The 18,901-nt window shown below is 42.9% G+C and overlaps 1 protein-coding gene across 7 annotated transcripts in view; it reads right to left on the bottom strand.

Annotated features, from left to right (window-relative positions):
- GPRIN3 (GPRIN family member 3) overlaps positions 1-18,901 on the bottom strand; it is a 62,268-nt gene that overhangs the window by 25,414 nt on the left and 17,953 nt on the right. For 3 of the 7 annotated variants that reach the window (XM_086888661.1, XM_086888660.1, XM_023926173.2), the window contains one exon: positions 7,201-7,695. The gene's annotated coding sequence lies outside the window, so the exon portion shown is untranslated. Of the gene's footprint in view, positions 1-6,731; positions 7,023-7,200; positions 7,696-13,455; positions 13,681-18,003; positions 18,168-18,901 lie in introns of those variants that run through there. The other 4 variants (XM_086888662.1, XM_086888659.1, XM_086888663.1 and 1 more) reach the window with 4 other exon arrangements.

Here is an 18,901-nt window from a genome sequence, read left to right as displayed (position 1 = left end):
TCCAGTAGTCTAAGAAAACAAGGACTTGCTAAAATACAGTATCCACATCCCCTTCTTTGCTGGAAAACTTCTTACCTGCTCTGTTATACCAACTTTACAGACATAATCTGTTATTTGACCCTGGTTTTGGCGAATCTCCACAGAGTCTTGGGGCCCTGTGGAAGGGCAGGGACTGTTCCCTGAGCACTCAGCAGACACACTACTTTCTGGATTAAGATCTCACTGGCAATACACCGAAAGTAAAGCACTAGTCCTTGGACTTCAAAATATTTCACAATTTCTTTACTAAGACAAAATGACTGCCCACATATAGAAAATAACTTTCAGTCAGGCTGGCTTCAGGTTAAGGGACTCTGCTCACCCCAAAGCTCACATTTCCCTGACCAGAGAAACCACATGCCAGCTCTACTTGCTACCAAGAGGAACACTCATTTTTTCCCAAAACCATGTAAAATCAGATTAGTAACCAGTCTACTGTTCTTTTCCTTCTCTGTTTCACCCTGGAAAGGAAAAATCAATTCATCTGAAAATTATACCTAACCACGTAATTTATTTATTTTTTTCACATAAATGTTAGTGAATTGACTCCCATTCATGCAAATTTAAGGTAAACATCACATCCTTTGTTATCCTGTGTTGGAAATTCACGCTGTTTCCATGATAACATCTTGAATGATTTTCTTAGCTTTCTAGTGATTATTTCATGCGTGTAAAGAGGGGTCCTGGAGTCACCAGAAAATTCCTGAATTAATTCTTCACTGACTACACTGTCATCATTTGAGATAAGCCATTGCTTTTTATAGTATCCTTTTAAGATTAGTAATAATGTAGCATAGTATTCATGCCCTCTGTTTGAATCTGTTGGGTTTTTGCATAAAGAATATTAAAAATAATTGCACATCTCCTTGTTTCATTTTGCATTTTTTCTCATTTGACTTCTGTTTTAAAAACTGAACTTTGTTTGTTTGCACATTAGCATCAGTGGGAAAAAGATTTTCACCATTAGAATGCAGTCTGGGATTCCAACTGCAGTAGCCAATATTTGTTCAATGTTCTCCAAAAGAAGTAGGAAGGCACATGTGCATATAGAAAGCCATCCTGTTCATCCAGATAAAAATGCCAACTGGTGATAATTGCATGATGATTTTGAAGAGCTGACAATATTAATTACCATCACTGAGCTACAGGAGAATCTCAGGAGAGAGGTGTCACTGTGAGAATTCAAGCAAACATTGATTACTTCTCAATATTTTAGAAACATCTTGTCCATTTAGCAGAACCTCCCCCCCCCCAAAAAAAAAACAACAAAAAAACCAACAACAAATCAAAAACATAACAGAAAAAGGGAAAATAAGTTAGATCTGTCTTTCCAAAGCTGAATGTTTGGTCACTATGACTATGTTCTGCTTATGTTTGGTACAGGTTTCCTTCAGAAAACAGGAATACTCTCGGTTCCAGGCTCTCTAGGCAACCTGCCGTACACAAGTTACTTCAGTCCTGACCTATGCTGTAGTTCACAGTTGTAGGTAAGTGAAGCACTAAAATAACTTTGTTAGCTCTTGCCAGAATCATCCAGGCTACCAATGCTTCAGGGAATGCTGCTCTTCCCCCAACTTGTGTGTGTGCATGAATGCACAGGCACGCAAATGAGAGGGGAGGTGTTATTACTATGTAACTGTGTTCAATCCACACACAATATGAATGATTTTAAACTTAGCAATGCTGCTGCTTCCTGGATCAAGAGGTCACCACACCACAGTGAAGATTCCTGTCTAGCAAAGCTCTTCATATCTGTTTTATCATAGTTGAGTTTAACTGTGAGGGTTGCTTGAGAGGGAGATGATAAGTATCTCAGAACACATACTTCTTGTGATCTTCTAAAAAACTTTCCCTCCACTCCCTCAGCATAATATTTCTTCTCCAAAGCTAGACAACAGTGATATAACCTAGACTGGAAAATGAATTGCTACCACTTGCTAAGTGATACAAGCTTTCAGCATCAGCTTAGAGACAGACTCCACTATGTCAGACACAGACACCAGCAGTACGTAGCGATGCTGATAGCACAGATACTAACAGCTTAACACAGCACTGGGATGTCTTCATCCCCCTTGATTAACTCCTTGTTCTTCTAAAAGAAGGAGAGGGAGGAAACCAGCAAACTCAGCTGTTACCACCATGTTTTACTAATGTATAATAAGTACAGTAAAACAATCAGTAGAAGTAATGTGTTGCTAACAATTACTCTCAGAGATATAATAGATACAGGCACTTTTCCCTGGATAATTTAATAGATACTCTATCTTCCTGGATCTCTGGCTGACAGCGGCTGTGGTAATAGCTTCCATACCTGCCACCAAGCTTTGTTACACAGGATCATGGATTTAGAGGCATGGGGGAGATGAGGGGAAATAACTGAATCTCTCCTCTATTAATACACTGTAGAACTCTACCACAAAGCATGGCAATATTTGTCATTGTTGGCACTCGTCCCTCCACTTAATTATTCTCATCAAGTGTATGTGTCCACTGCTGACAAATAGGTTCCAAATGGTATTATGGTGGTCCCCAGTCATTGCTACGTAGGTGCCCACCTTTTCATTTGCCTTTCTCCCCCACAGCTTGCATGGAGTTGCAGGTGTTGGCACTGCTTTTTCTTCCCTATTTACTCAGCATCATGCTGACACCTCAACCCTCTAGGATCTGCTGCCAATTTACAAATGTGAGCTCCTAGCCACAGACTCCCAAGAGACAAATAACTCGATGTTAATAAGTAACTGATCATGTGTGATTAAATTTTTTATCGGTACCAGTCTTTGTTTCTATAGAACTGTTACTAAGTTCAAAGTCCATATATATAATAAAACAGATATATATAGACTTTTTCTACTTTTACTATTTGTAAAAATAATCTGCGTTTAGATATACTTTCAAAACCTTTTTCTATTGGACAGTAACTTAATTGTATTCAGAACACATCCAGAACTTGTTTTCCCCGAGTAAAATTATCCATCTTTTTTTCGTTCAAGAAGGTGATGTTGACCTAAATTAGGTAACATCAGGTCTTAATCCAGGATTGCTCCTATATCCACAAAGGCAGCAGATTCAGTCTATATCCTAACTCTGTTTTTAGTGTGTGAGTTATAAATGAAGGAGTGATGTGCTGCTAGGAGCATAATTCTCAGTTATGAAATTGGGTTCTGTCTGTAGCTGTGAGACTATGAGCAGATTGCCTGTACTCCCACAGCAGTGAGGATTTCACAAACTGGAGGCAGGATGTTGTTCCCCTTAGCTTTGTCTGAGTCTGACAGAGGGAGTTTATGTTCTTAAAAATAGCGGTATCAGTAACAGTTTTGGGACCCAAATCTGACAAATTTTACCACTGCCACAGTATTTTGATAGTGAAATCTGTTTAACCTAGAACTCACTGGACAGTCTTCAGCAAGTCTGAGACTGAAAAATACTATCTTCTCTCTGTTCTGGCCCTGTAAAATTAATTACCAACCACTATTCTTAATGCTGGGCTGACTCTGGATGGGCTTCATAATTCAGAAATGTGTCAATTTTGGAACCAGCCACCCTAAGGAAACACACATGTATCCTTCTGATTGCAAAAGGAGTTGAAGAAAAGGTGCAACCATGAGAAGGGAAAGCATATGTGGAAAAAACTCAGAGATATCAGCCCAATCTGGGGGACAGAAGCCGAGTTTGAATGGGTGAGGGAAAGATACCTCTCAGGTAGTAACACTTCAGGATTTCTTATCGGGGGGACGTACAATTGGACAAACAATTGAGAAACAATTCCAAAGATGCTGACACCAGCCTGTGGAAAATTCAGCAGAATTCTAGAGCTCTATTCAATCAGACATGGTATCTGAGCTCTGTGATGCTTTTTCAGACCGTTTAAGGGTCCATCACTGTTTATATATAGTGCATCACTGTCTATACTTTATGAAATCTTATGAATAGACATTTTCTGGGACTTGTAATAAAAAGAATCTTCATGAAATTTCAAGAACACTTTTTGTCATGACATTTAAGCTGTTACAGAGTCAGAACGTACTTTGCTTAATTTTAACACTTTGAAGACAACCAGGTCATTCCAAAGGCTGAAATCTGCTATCATTATTTGTGCAAACAAACCTTACTCACAGACATCATCATATCACTTACTCGATGGGATTCCAGGCCTCTTACATCACTCCACCTCACTGCGCATTAAGCTCATAGACAGGGCAAGTCAAGGTGGTTACAAACACACAGCCCCCAAACAAAAAAAACCCAAAACCCAAGAAAACTTCAACCCAACCTAAAAAAAAAAAAAGCAGCTAATTTCAAAGAACTTTGTTTTGTACCATCTCCCACAGAAGGTGTCTTTAGACTACTCAATCTCATCATTTTGTTGAAATTCAAGATGCTACATCCTGCTGGAAAAAATGTCAATTTTCTGTCAAAGCCACCTACCTCTGGCCCATACTCTCAGGTATTGTGCTTTCTAGAGAGATTTAAGTCCAGGCTTAACCACACTTTGTTGTGAGAGCGACTCACAACGTTCAAGTTAAAGACTCACAAAATAATGACACTTTATATGTCAGCCTAGACATCACAGCCAGCCGTGGGATTTACAGCTCTTTAAGACAGAAAAGCAATTCTCTTTTTCTCTCACCAATACTTGGAGGCATAACTGAACAAAAGCAGTTACAAAAGCAATTCACTGTAATAGGCACTTTCAGTTTGCAGTTTGTGTATTACTCAGTACAACTTCTTGGTACCATTTACTCCAGGTGACCTTAAACTTACTGGAAGTTGGCTGGGGGAGAAGACAGACCTTTAGGGGGGAGGTCCTGGAAAAAGAAACCCTTCTGACTTCTAGAGGACACCAGAGATCTACTGTGATTCCTGAGCTGCAGACTCACATGGAAATGAGGTGATCTGAGCTCTCTACCACAGGCAGATCCAAAGGTATAAATGTAGAAATATTTAATTCAAATGCTCCTTACAGGACAGCTTCTGAGAAAACCTTGGCTTGCACGAAGTGCAGGGATCACTGCCTGTAACTAATGGAACAGAAGTTCCCACCATGTAGTCGTGGGAAAGAAAAGTTTGTACCATTGGGTGAATAGACAGGGGAATACTGAGCACGAGGTTATTATCTCCACACGTGACATTAACAAGAGCCTTCCTGGAATTCACTGTGCAGCACCGGGGGAAAACAAGGACGGTGGTGGAGGCTCAGAGAAGAGCAGCCCAGACGTTTCTCTTGGGGAGCATCTGCATTCCAGAGAGAGACCAAGAGAGTCAGGTCTATTTATCTCATCAGAGACAACGTTAAGTGGCTATTTAATTACTGCCCTTAAATACTTGAGCAGAGAGAGATGATCTGAAACTAGATAGCTATTTAATCTGACAGGCAAAACATTACAAGATCCAGTAGCTGGAAGATGAAGTCAAAAAAGTTCAAAGAGGAAAAGAGATGCAAACGTTTAACAAAGCGATTAAAAATTGGAGCCAATTATCCAGGAATGTAGTCAATTCCCATCGTTGGAAGTCATTAAATCAAGACTGTTTGAAGAGGCTGTTGGGCCAGACCTTGGAATCACTGGGGAATAGTCTCTACTCTGTATTATGGAAGAGGTTAGGCTATGGGATCATACTAATATCTTATGACTAAAAATTCCACCACTTGCATTGTTATCTTCCTTGCCAAAAAAAAAGGATGAAAGAAAAAAGCATTAATGAAGCCAAGGCCTGTATGGGGCACAGAACACAAGATGAATATGGACAACACAAGCCACAGATCAGGAGCTGACATCATCAGTAGTTTTGTCACCAACTATAGCAAAAGAAAGAAAAGGCCGTGAGAGATTCGTGCCCAACCCCAACGCCCTGAGCCAGGCAAGGGACATCACCTGGCCGACCCTCACGGCGCGATGCTCCTCGCCCGTGACATCCCAGCTCACAGCCCTCACGGATCCTCCCGCTCTCGGCCGAGAGCCTCCCCACCACGATCTGGGGAGCACCCGGGGCTACACCCCAGCTCACCCTCCCCACTGCGCCCGCCCGGCTTCGGCCCGGGGGGCGCTCCTGGGCCACGAGCCCCACTCCGGGCGGCCGAAGGCGGCGGCTGGGGTCACCCCCGCGTCGGGGGCTGCCTCCGGGGCATCTTCCGCGCTGCGACATCGCGGCCCCGGGCACGTTGCCGTGGCGACCGCGCCGCGCATCTCCCCGGCCCGTCCCGGCGGTGGGGGGCATCTCATCATTATTCCCTCCACCTTTTTTATTTCTTTCCTTAAGTTTTCCGCTCTCCCGGACCACGCGCGAGCCAAAGTCTTTTACAAGCGCCGGTAAAAACGAGCAGAAGGTGAAAGAGGCGCCCTCGGGGCCGGCCCGGCCGCTGGTGCCCGCTCGGCGGGGCGGCCGCAGCCCCTCCCGCCGCGGAGCGGGGCACGGCTCAGCTGCCCGGGCTGCGCTCCCCGGGCGCGGCTCCGTCCGCCCGGCTCCGACCCCCGCGCCGGGCACGGCCGGCAGGGCGAGGCACGCCCGCCTGGCCCCGGCACCTGCCCACGCACCCACCCCGCTGCTCTCCGGCGCCGAACGCGGGTGCGTGTGCGTGTGTGTGTGTGTGTGTCTGTGTGTCTGTGTCTGTGTGTGTGTGTCTGTGTGTGTGTGTGTGTGTCTGTGGTGTAGGTGCTCACCGTGTAGGTGCCCGCTCCGCTCCCCCCGCCCCTTACCTCCGCGGCGGTGCCTGGGGAGCCGCGGGCACACCGCCGCCGCGGGCAGGGATGACCTTGCGGAGAAATCCATCATCCGGGCAGGAAAACAAGCCGTTCCTCGGGGTGTGCGGCGGCGGGAGGAGGGCTCCGCTTGGGCGGCCCTTCCCGCCGCGGGGGCAGGACGGAGGCGATCCGCGCCACCACCGACGAGGCGGCGGCGGCGGGAGGCGCGGGCAGCCCGCTCAGGCTCCGCCGCCGCCCGCGGAGCTGCCCCTCCGGCCGCTGCCAGCTGCGGCTCCCGGCCGGCTCGGGAGGCGGGGAGCGCCGGGGCTGCGGCGCCGGGCCGGGGCCGGGCTCCCCCCGCGGCCACAGCAGAGCGGGGCAGCTCCCGGGCCCCGCCGGCGGGGAGGGAGCGCAGCAGCCCCGGTGCGCTCGGCCCCGCACCCCGCCCCGAGCCCTCCCAAACGCGCAGGGCGAGGACACGTACCTGCTTCCAGGGAGACATTTCCCGCTGACGCCAGCCCCACCCTGGGCCTCTCCTGGCTTTTATAGCGCGGGAGCTGGCGGCTCCTGTCCTCCATCAGGCGCTCGGGGCTGAGCGGGGTGTCCTCGGCAGCCCCCCGGGAGACCTCGGCAGCCGTGCCAGAGCCCCGGGCTCCTTCTGTATTGCCACCTCTGCCAGCCGGCTTCTCTCCGGCTCCTAAACCAGAACTAGGCGCTGAGCTGCTTCACGGCAGAAGAGCTAGAACCTCACAGCCCGAATCCGCCAATTCCATCCAGCGGTGCTAGCCGTGCGTGTGTCCGCGGAGGAAGGGTTCAGCCAGCGAGGCAGCTCCTGAGCCCTCAGCTCGCGGGGTGGTGCCGGTTTGCGCGGGGAATCGCAGTGGATGCAAATGCGGTTCAGCTCCTGTCACGCTTTCAATTTGGATTGTTGTTTTTGATAGGCAAATTTGGCTTCCTGTGTGAAGCACAGTCCTGTTTGCTTGGGAAGAAAAAGGAGAGTCAAGCGAAAAGCAGCAAAAGAGGTTTTGGTTTGGAACTCTTAATTATCCGGAAATCTTTGATCTAATTTCGGTTTATTCCCACCACAGTGGAATTTTATGTCTCTGTGCTGCTGCAGTCACAGGAAATGGTTCTGCAGTGCCCGGAGACTCAAGTCAAGTACAGGTTTTCAACTGGGAAGATTTTAACTCCTCTGCAATCCTTTAGGGATGAATAGGAGCAGGATTTAAAAAAAAAAAAAAACCAAAAAACAACTGTAGGACAATCTGTGAGGAGAACTCTGTTGCAATATGGAAAAAAATGAGGAGAAAAAAGAACAGGTGGCTAGAGTATCTAAAAAAATAATTTTCATCCCTAAACATTGTAGGCATCAGTGAATCATATTCTCTTGATCCTTATGAATGGACCTGTATTTTATTTACTGCTTTACTAAACACCCTCTGCCTCAGTTATTGGTCCTAGATCTCCTCTACTCAGGAGATAAGTGATCATGAAAAACACCTTACATTTCCTACCATATCAAATGTAATTTTTTCCCCAACAGCAGCCACTAAAATCAGCTCATATTTGTGCAGTAGCCATTCCTGAATGTGGCTTTCTGACAGTTACTTAAGCATGGAAAATTTAAGATATGTTTTCAGTGTTCATATACAATAACCACTTTTTCTCATATGCCAAAGCCAAACCAACAGTACACTTAAGAGCCTGAACATCCCAAGCATCCATCACTCAAAGGTGATTGGAGGGAGCATCAGACTTCATCAGAAAAAGATTTACAGCACTGGCACATCCAAGGCTTCTCAGTAGCTCTTCTTTACTTTGCTCTCTTCACAACCTTGCTACTTTTTTTGGTGCTCTGGAGGGCTGAACAAAGCCTGGTCACCCCTGTGCCCTCATCTGAATCAGGAATACAAGGTCAGCTTGGCAAACTGAGTCAGTGTTCAACTGCTCTTCATTATTCTGCTAAATTACCTATTTTTAAAGAAACATTGCCAAACTTCCTAGAATTAATCCTCCTGCCATTAGCATTACTACAGTGGAACTTCCGCTTTTTTGATAAAGAGGGGAAAAAACGGGATGATGCAATTTCCTTTTTGTCAGCATAAAAATTACAATAAAAATTACACTTTCATGAAGAGATAGCTGTCAGCACTTACAGACCTTGCAGCTGCAAGGACTTTGTGGGACCTCACGGGCTACTCAGCAAGGGACAATTACAATTAGTGTTGTTTTCATAAACCTTCCTAAACATGAGACTCCTTATCTGGATTCTTGAGAGACTTTTCTGTTGACAATCCAGCCTTGAAAGTCACAGCAAGAAGAGCTATATACATTCAGCTGGAAAGACTAGGAAGCTTTTCAATGGGCTATTGTGTCCTTGCTATTTTAGGGTTGTGAAGCACCTTCAGAGCATGTGGAGGACTTAGGCCCCAAACCTGTGGGAAATTGACATTCTGAGGAAAAAAAGAGAACTGGGAGCTTTTTTTGCTCCAAGTCCCTGCATGTTCTTGTACCTCATAAACTAGTGTCCACATGTTTTCCTGCTGTGTTCAGATAAACTTTTATTTTGTCTGTACAAAATTTCTGGGAATCCCCACTCTGCTCTCAAGCAGTCATATCTGAGCACTGGGTCTACTAATATTGTGTCTGATGGACAAGGATTTCCAAGAGAATAGAAGACAGTAGTATGACTGAAATACTCAGTCATGCTCAGCTGATAATCTCTTTCCCATGCTCAGAAGGGCATGGATGTTTTAGCCTCCAGATGCAGTGATGATCTGGGAAAGCTGAGAAGAGGTATTAAAGAGATTCAGGTCATTGCAGAAGCCGGATGAGATGGTGCACTCAGGGCACGGCCACTTCGTTTATGAATTCTTCTCGCATACCTGTTTTTTCCCCAATGTCCCTTACTCTTCCCTGAACCACAGCCTACCATGTAATGGCTTCATTTGGTACATTAGGCAGTATTGGTTTTAAAGACCTCAAAAGGATTTTTCTAAATCCCGTTGTGAGCTCTGAAGTCTGCTTCAGCTGCTGTTCCAATTGTCAAGACAAATCATCACATTTCAACACATCAATGTGTCACCATATCAATGCAAACTAGAGATTTACATAATTCTGATTTATTTATCTGAATGTTTAACCCCATAACCACCTGTGAGTCATGGCCAATTTGCTACTACTTATCCATACTTTTTTCTGCTTCATTCTACAGCTATATGCATTTGGTTTATGTTCACTTTTTGTAGGTCTCAATGCAGAAAGTATTCATACTGAGGGCAGCATATAAATGGTTGGTTAGCTTTAGGCACTGTACTTAGCACTTTCAATAAAGTCAGAAGAACATGCTTAAAATTAAGTGTGTGCATAGGTCTTAATAATATTGAGAAGAAAAAAATTACTCTTTAACTTACTAGTATTGTCTGAGGTGAAAGCATAAATGTAGCTGCGGAGGGTTCAACTTTTGATATGTGTTCGACCAGAGCTCAGGGCAACAGGAGCCTGGGATTTTAGGAGCTGTCAAACTTCAATTAGCAATCAGAATGACAACCACACTTCTGCAGTGCCCTTGACTTTTGTAGAGTATTTTAAAATCTCATCTTCAAACTGTATCGCTATCTGGCTAAAAGAAATTCCTTACTGTGGCTGAAAAGAATTCCTTACGAGCTGAAAAAAAATATAGATTTGATGGTTTATCAAAATGAATAGTGCTATAACTTGTTGAGAAGATGTGCATGTTGGAGTCAGAGGCACAAAGTGTGTGCCCTTATCTTTGATACCTGGCCCTGACATCCAAGAAAGCACTAAATTTCATATAACATCATGAAAACAGCTGTTAAAGTTAAATAGAAAATTAGGAGTGTGAGTGTGTAAATTAAAGAGTTTTCTTAAGTCACTGGGTGAGAAAGTTAAAGGTTTAAGCTAGTTTAGAAAATAAGAGGCAAGATGGAGGAATTAGGGCATTGTCTCGTTTCCTTCTTCATCTTCTTCTAGAGGTTTTTGGGTAGTAGTAGGTGACTGGATAGAGAATGCCACAGTGCAGCACACAGGTGTTGGGTCATTGTGTCACTACAAAATATAATTTACTTGGCATTTGTTAATAGGGTAAATGGACATGTACAGTTGGCCTAAACTAGTGTGGCTTCATTTACTTCAGTAGTGCTAGGCAAAATATACATTGGTGTGGATTAGGCCTGTTTCTATTGTATTGCTTCTACCACATTTCTTAACATATTTTCATGAGCTTTGATGTCATTAATAGAAAATTTAAATTGTGTAGAAGCTTTTTTTTTATTATTTTAATGCAACATCTTTCATGTCTTCTTTAGGAAAAGGAGTTAAGAATACTTCAAAAAGTAAATAGAAGCATAATTTTTCCCCAGCAAAACTTCAGTTAGAGATTGGTCTGAAAAGGGCAATAAGAGCAAATTTGTGAATACAGTCATTTAACATTTATGTGAAGGCACTTACAAGTTTACTTTCCATTAGTGTAAAAAAGAAATTGAAATGACTGGATGAATATGTTTATTTGGGACCAGGAGCTGAGCCAAAAAAGGTGCAGGTCCTCTGGTGTGATAGCTGCAGCTGACAGCTGTATCATTAGAGACAAATTTATCAAGAAAGAAAACCGTACCATACACAAGGGGAAGTGGTGCAGGTGTTTTGTGATCATGCACTCTCCATCTGACCAGCAGAGCAGAGTAAATACTCATTGCATGTGTTACACAGCATCTCCCTCTCTCTCTCCCTCTCACACACCTAATGGGCTGTACCAGGCACCTCACAAATGGATGCACTGTTCAGCCACAGTAATAACTCTGCTGGATCATTAGTCTGGGACTGGTATCACAGTTTATGGCTAGAAATAATGGGTTCTGATGGTCATATTTAAGAATGTTCCCTTTAAACATTTTGGTCTTTATAAAAATAATAATAAAAGGGATATAAAGAAAACTGCATGAAACAAATAGTATGCCACTATGAAGTAACACAGTATTTGAGATGTTTTTCACAGTAGTCCCAAAGCCCTGTGCATCCATGAGTTAGTTGCTGTACCTCTGGCACTTATGCCAAATTTCAGTTAAAAATATGTGAAGGTGAACTTCTACAGCACTGTGAAAATGTTTTTGCATCTCGCCATACACGTCTTGACAGCTTTTGCTTCTGTCTAATCTGTGAAGGTCCTCATGGGGAACTTCAACCACCCCAGCATATAGAGGAGGGACACCACTGTAGGACATAGGACACAGGCAGTCCTGGAGGTCCTTGGGGTACATCAGCTTCTTCATCCAAGTGATAGGAGCAGAGGAGAGGTGCTCACTGGACCTCCTACTCGCCAACAAGGAGGGGCTCACTGGGGATGTGAGGGTTAAAGGCAGAATTAACAATGAGATGGTGGAATTTGGGGTCCTGAAAGGAGGTAGGAGGGTAAAAAGCGAATTCACAACCCTATACATCAGGATAGCAAATTTTGGCCTTTTCGAAGGGTAGAGTCCCATGGAATAAAGCCCTAGAGGAAAGAGCAGCCCAAGAAAGCTGGTTAATGTTCAAGCATCACCTCCTCCAAGCTCAGGAGCAATCTATCCCAGTGAGGAGGAAGCCAGGCAAAATTTCTGCATGAATGAACAGTGAGCTCCCAGACAATCTCAGGGACTAGAAGGGAGCATACAAGGAGATGAAGCAAGGACAGGTAACCTGAGAGGAACAGAGATACATCATCAGAGCATCCCAGGTTGAAGTTAAGGAAGATAAAAGCCCAACTGGAGTTTAATCTGTCTAGGAATGTCAAAGACAACAAGAAGGACTTCTGGGGGTACATGGGTAACAAAAAGAAGACAAGGGAAGAAGCGGATGAATTCATTGTTGAATGAGACAGGACATGGAAAAGGCAGTTAGAATCCCCTCTTCACCTCAGTCTTTACTAGCAAGACTGACCTTCAGAAATGCCAGGTCCCTGTAAACAGAGGAATCTCTGTATCAGAGAAGACATAGCATTGGTGGACAAGGACAGGTTAGACAAATATTTAAGACCAGACATGCACAAGAAAGGCAGAAAGAAGGACCCAGTAAGCCCCAGTTCAATCCTGGGAAAGTGATGGAGTAGTTAAACTTGGGAACTGTTTCCAGGCACATGAAGGATCAGACAGTTGTCCGGAGCAGTCAACATGGTTTCACCAAGGGGAAGACGAGCTTGACCAGCTTGATAAACTCCTATGATGAAATGAATGGCTTTGTATATGAGAACAGTGATTGTTGTCTACCCACATTTCAGGAAGGATTTTGGCACTGACTCCTCTAGGAGGAAATATGAGCTGGATGAACAGCAAGCTGGATTAAATAGTGGCTGAACAGATGTGTCCAGAGGGTTGTGATGAGCGGCAAGAAGTGTAATTGTAGGCCAGTCACTAGTAGTATATCCCAGGGGTGAAGACTGGGTTAATATGTTAACAGTATTAAATAATACTAAATAATAATATATGAAACATCTTTGTTCATGATCTGGATGATGGTGCAAAATGCACCCTCAGCAATTTTGGTGACGGCACAGATCTGGTAGGATGGCTGATGCACCAGAGGGTTGTGCTGCCATCCAGAGACACCTCAGGGGGCTGGAGATACAGGCCAACAGAAACCTGAGGCATTTCATCAAAGGAAGTACAGGGAGGAGTAACTCCAGGCATTGGTTCATGCTGGGGCTGCCTATCTGAAAGGTTGTGAGGGTGACCAAAGACTGACACACTTGTCCAGAGAAGCTGTGGAGTCTCCATCCTTGGAGGTATTCCAAAGCCATTTGGATGTAGTCCCAAGCAGCTTGATCTAGGTGGCTCTGCTTGAACACGGGTGTTGGACCAGATGACCTCCAGAGATCCCTCCCAACCTGTAGCAGTCTGTGATTCTGTGATTCCTTTGGTATGATGAACTTTTGGCCAATGTGCTGTGACACTTCTGTTTTCACCCTTTGACTCTGAGGAGGACAATTGGGTATGATATATTTCACACTCTGCTCTTCCCATTTAACACATTCTATGTATTCATTACTGTGCTTCTACATGTGAAGCAGGCCACACAAAAAAAATAACCTTCTCCCTTCTCAACAAATTAAAACAAACGATTTGATGAGTCAGTAATTTATACTGTTTACCTCCTTTTATGTCAACAATCCTGAGACCTGGAACAACACATAATCATAATGATTATAGACATAATGAGCTGATTTATTACGTAGTCACCACATGGTATTCTGGTGCATATTCAGCTGTAATGATGTCAAACAATATGACTGGAAAATCTATCTGCTCAGACAACCGCTGCCTACTGGGAACAATAAATTAAGCTAATGCAGTACCAGACACATGGGTTCTCTGGACTCAGTGCTCCATCTCTACTTAAATTATGTATATATCAAAAGCATTTGACATTTTCAGAATTTCAGGAAAAAAGAAAATCAGTCAGGGATCCTTTTAAGGAGTGGTTGTGAGTGCTGAAGGTCAATCTAAATGAAATACTCTCCCAGTACAGTTCTGTGATATGGAATCAGTCTTACAGTTGTACATTTCCACTGACTTTAAGAAACTGTTTGTTCTGATCACAGGTTAGTTCTTCTTTGGCTGTGTAAAATGCTATTCCAGAGGGGAACATCCTTTGACAGGGCTATCACAGCTAATTTCATACCCTTGCATTTCATTGCACAAGACAGAAACTTCTCCTCATGCTACCAAAAGAACCATTCCCTGGACCACTACAAAAGATGTGTATGGCTCACAGTTTCCCCCTACAATATGGATTTTTATGTTGATTTATACAACAGGTAAGATGAAAAGCAGATGTAATAGGTGCTGCAAGGTGAGTACATAAATGATGGATATGTACAAGCGTGGAGGGTAAGTACCACAAACAGTAAAGAGTGGAGATAAAAAGAAATAAAGAGAGAAGAGGCTCTTCTTTAAATATAAAGAATGTCAAAAACCCAAGAATAACTACATATACCATAAGTCAGTATATAATCTTATGTCCAAAAAGAAAAAAAATATAATCATATGATCTCTAAACATGTCAGTGCTCCATTGGGACAGAAAGCCTTACGTTAATTCCAGGCAGTTGAAGAAACATCAGGTGTTTCTGTTTCCTGGATATATTTACTAATTTTCACTAGAATCCCACTGATGTATGGTCTTCACTGTCCTGTGATGCAACTGTGCTTTGTGAAACAACATTCCTAGTTATCCTCTTTAAATTTGCCTGTGCATTATTCTTACACGTTATTCTTGTGTGCTGTATGAAAATGTCTGATTTACTTTCTTCTGGCCATTCTTCATGTTGTATCTATTATCATAAGGTATCTATTAGTCATATATCTACTATTTTTTAAAATCTAAAATGAGAAGTCAAACATTTTCAGATTGTTGCCTTTTCATGCATCTATTGCATCTCTTTCCCAGCCATGGTTCTAATAAAATTATTGGTATCACAAACAGGTAATAGCTCCTCTATTTATCTGAATACATAGAAATTATATCTTTGGCTGAAAATGCTTAGCTGTAGCTCAGTTGTACTCCATGTAGTTGTTTCTAGAAGCACAGCTTGATTTTTTTTTTAAAAAAGCCTGTTTTGTCTTTTTTCTTTTTTCTCCTTTTCTTACCATAGAAGTAATTACCTCCACTTGATCAATCCAACTGATTTTACAGTTTCTCAGTTTAAAGTAGGTCAGGCCATGTCTTGTGTTTAGACTACTTTCTGTTTGAGCTTTCATGCATGTTGTAAACAGCTCACCCCATCACACTGGACAGCCTCATCTGCAGACTCAGCCAGCCCCATGGAAATGGACACAAATGTGCCCAAATGGACACACTGCACCTGCCACATGGGCTTCTCTGGACCAGGCTGCACCACGGGGATTGCACTGGTTTAGTGCCACTTGAATGGACAAGGTCTGCCTGAGAGTTTCTCCCTCCCTCCCTCTTTGTCCTTGTAGCTCTTTCTGCTAGGCTGATTTTCCACTCTGCCTTGGTTATGCTCCCTTTACAGGCCTTCCTTGCTGCAGGGATCATCCAAACGCTGTTCCTAGCACCAAGAACGTGAATCATTCAAGCCAGGACTGAACTGATCCACTGGGATATGTGCAGGGCCCATTCTATATGATTTCATCATTTTTATGACCTGTGAACCTCAGGAAAGCGTTTTGAGACGCTTGCTGTGGCACAGACCATCACTGTTTCCCACTCCAGTTCTACCAAAACACATGTCCATTTTAGCTTTTGGTGAATGGCATTAGGAGTAGAAGCATGATTATCACAAGGTGTTTTGTAGGATGATGATTATTATTATTATTATTTCAATATAGTTTTTCCTCTGGAGTTTGAGACCTCCCTCCAGAATATGAGCTAGTCAAGGTTCAGTGGTTCACAGGCAGATTGGGAAGATTCCCGTCTCACAGCTGCAGAACAAGACATTTTTCTGTCAGTGCTAAGAAAATGTATTGTCGAAACATTGTCTCTGAGCTCAACACAACAGACACTGAAGTTTCTAGGTGACTTCTGATCTCAGTGGACAAGGCAAAAGTAATGGAATAAGTCACAGATGGCAGATGAACAAATGTTTCACTGTCCCTTTAAAGTCAACATCCCTTAATATAATTTCAGAAGAACTTGACCTTTTCTTTGAGCTAAAAAATTTTCAGACTCCTGTTAACCAGGGAAAAGGGCAGGGAGAAATAGCTGAAACTAATTCTAATAATTTTATATTATCTTGCCTACTGATAAGATATTTGAATAGTGCTCAGCATGGAAAAAGAAGGTAAATTTTCCATCTACATCTGATGTCACATTGCTTTATGACAGGAACTTTGATTAATTAGCAGCATTCTAAACTCAGAAACTAATCATCTGTGAGTTTAGCTTATCTCTAGAAGATGAATAATTTAAAAACTAGTAAGACTTTTCTTTTTAGAATCACAGACTCATTTAGGTTATAAAAGACATTTAAAACATCAAGGCCAAGCATTAACCTAACACTGAGTCACTCCCTCTGTCCTCTCCCTCTAGAATTGGTAGACCATGGTGCCTTCTACTAGTGAAGGTGTTCTAACCTGTTCTGAAAACAGTATCAAAGTTTTTCTCAGCTGATATTAATCTTCTCACCTGGCCATGAATACAAATGCACTTTACAGCATAGCTTGCCAGATGGAGCAAGAGCCACAACACCTCTCTGCTTCAGACAGAGGGGGAAGGCTATTTTTTTGGCTGTTCTGTTGAGTGTTTCAGGCATATTTCAGGTAATGGCACAAGAAGAAAAAGTATTTTACTATTGGATTTGTGAAATAAAGTTAGTATAGCTGACCAAATGATTTCATGGCTTTGGTTCCAGGTATAGCAGTAAGACAAAAAAATGTTAATTCTTATGATATACCTGAAAAAAAAACATCCCCATCATGTTGTAAATTTTATTATATTGGTCTCAGGAAGCATTGTAGAGGTGAAAGCTCCCCAGATTCCAGAAAGATATGATATTTTAGAAAATATACTGTATACACAAGCCTGGCTCTGTCTTTCATTTAATCCCTTACTATTGTTATTTGTCCTTCTTCTGAGCTGAATATAAAGTGCTACTCTGTGTAGCTAAAGAATGTTAAGATCAATGCTGTGTGTGTAGCCAGAGATATTAAAAGGCACTTGCTGACACCATCAATAGCGCTGAACCTCTTCCACCCCAAGAACTGTAAAGTAGAAACAAATTACCAAGATGACCATCTGAGAGGCTGAATATTTTAGAATAAATTTGTTAAAGATGCACTCATGGGTTTCACTACAGTTTACAGAGTAGGCACCAGAACATTCCTAATTGGCACAGAAATTTGAATGTTTTGGAGCTGTAGGACTCTAAGTGTCTCAGTGCGCTTTAGGGTGGTGTCCTGGTTTAGGGAATAATTTCTAGGCTAAGAAATGTTCAAGGCAGCCTCAAGCACTTTGGGAAAGATTTTTTTATTTCTTTTTTTTTTTATTTCTTTTTCTTTTACAAATATGAGAAAGACAGAAATGGTTCAGTGGTTGGAGCACTGGATGCTAACATGATTTAATATCCATTTAAGCATAACCCCAGGTCTCCTTCATGGTGCTAGTCAATCCCTTAGGGCCTTGGTTCTCTTTACAGTTCCTCAAGAATAGCACTGGTGAAGAATAACAGAACTGGGAGCTGTTTGGAGCAAAGGAGACAGCTCTCTATAAAATAGGGCTGCCAGGTTTTTAGAGATTTTTTCCCTTCTTCTCCAAACTTGCAGTGGAGTAGGACATACCTGAGTACTGTGATCATCAGAGCTGACAGGGAAGACTCAGTCTAGGTTTGCTTTTTCTGAGACAGTATTTTGTGAAACAGGAAGATGTGGAGAGGGCCCACAGTGGGCTGGGGGTCAGGTGAAAGTGTCGACAGAAAGAAGAAGCCAGCAGGGTTCCTGTGTGTCTGTGAGAAGAAGAGAAAGAAGATAAAGGTAGAACAAAACAGAAAACATCTGTTCTGTGAAAAACACCATGGAAAACCAGAATTTATCTGTATTTTGGATTTTTGAGGATGCTTTCTCAGAACAGTGTTTCCACCAATGGACTTGAGGGGTGGTGTGATGATGGCCAATGGGATGGGGTCAGAAGGGTATAAAAATGCTATGTATGGGCACAATAAAAAAACTTGGATGAAGTTTCTTAAGGATCTGCTTTGTGTAATACCTGCTCCCACAACAAGAAGAAGAGACAGAAAAATCAGTGGTAGGCATATTCTCAGTCAACAGCTTACAAAATTTGCAGATTTGATATTTGGGAATAGCGACTACCTGAAACCTGTATCATGTACAAAGTGGCACCTTTTTAAAGAATAACAGTGTTTGACAGATTCTCCTGGGCTTTGACATTTCTTCCCACAAGGCTCATATGACAGAAGCCGGGCAGCTCAGGCTGAGGATCTCACACACCTCTGTTGCACTAGAGCAGCTTTCTCTTCCCCTCATTCTTCCTGTGGAAGGTTGACTGATCTCCTTACATGTGAATCCTAAGGTGGTCCTAGGAAATAAATAATCTACTGTCTCCCAGAAAATAAAAATGTTAAAACCAAAATACTACAAGAGGGAAACTGTTTGGATTTTATATTGATAAAATCTTTTCCAGATTTGTTTGCTCTGTTGGCAGCCTGATGCTCTGGGACTT

This window comes from Cyanistes caeruleus, chromosome 5 (assembly GCF_971803275.1).
Source record: "Cyanistes caeruleus chromosome 5, bCyaCae1.hap1.1, whole genome shotgun sequence".
NCBI lineage: Eukaryota > Metazoa > Chordata > Aves > Passeriformes > Paridae > Cyanistes > Cyanistes caeruleus.
The sequence above is the reverse complement of the archived record's forward strand: the minus strand, read 5'-3'. Positions and strand labels throughout refer to the sequence as shown.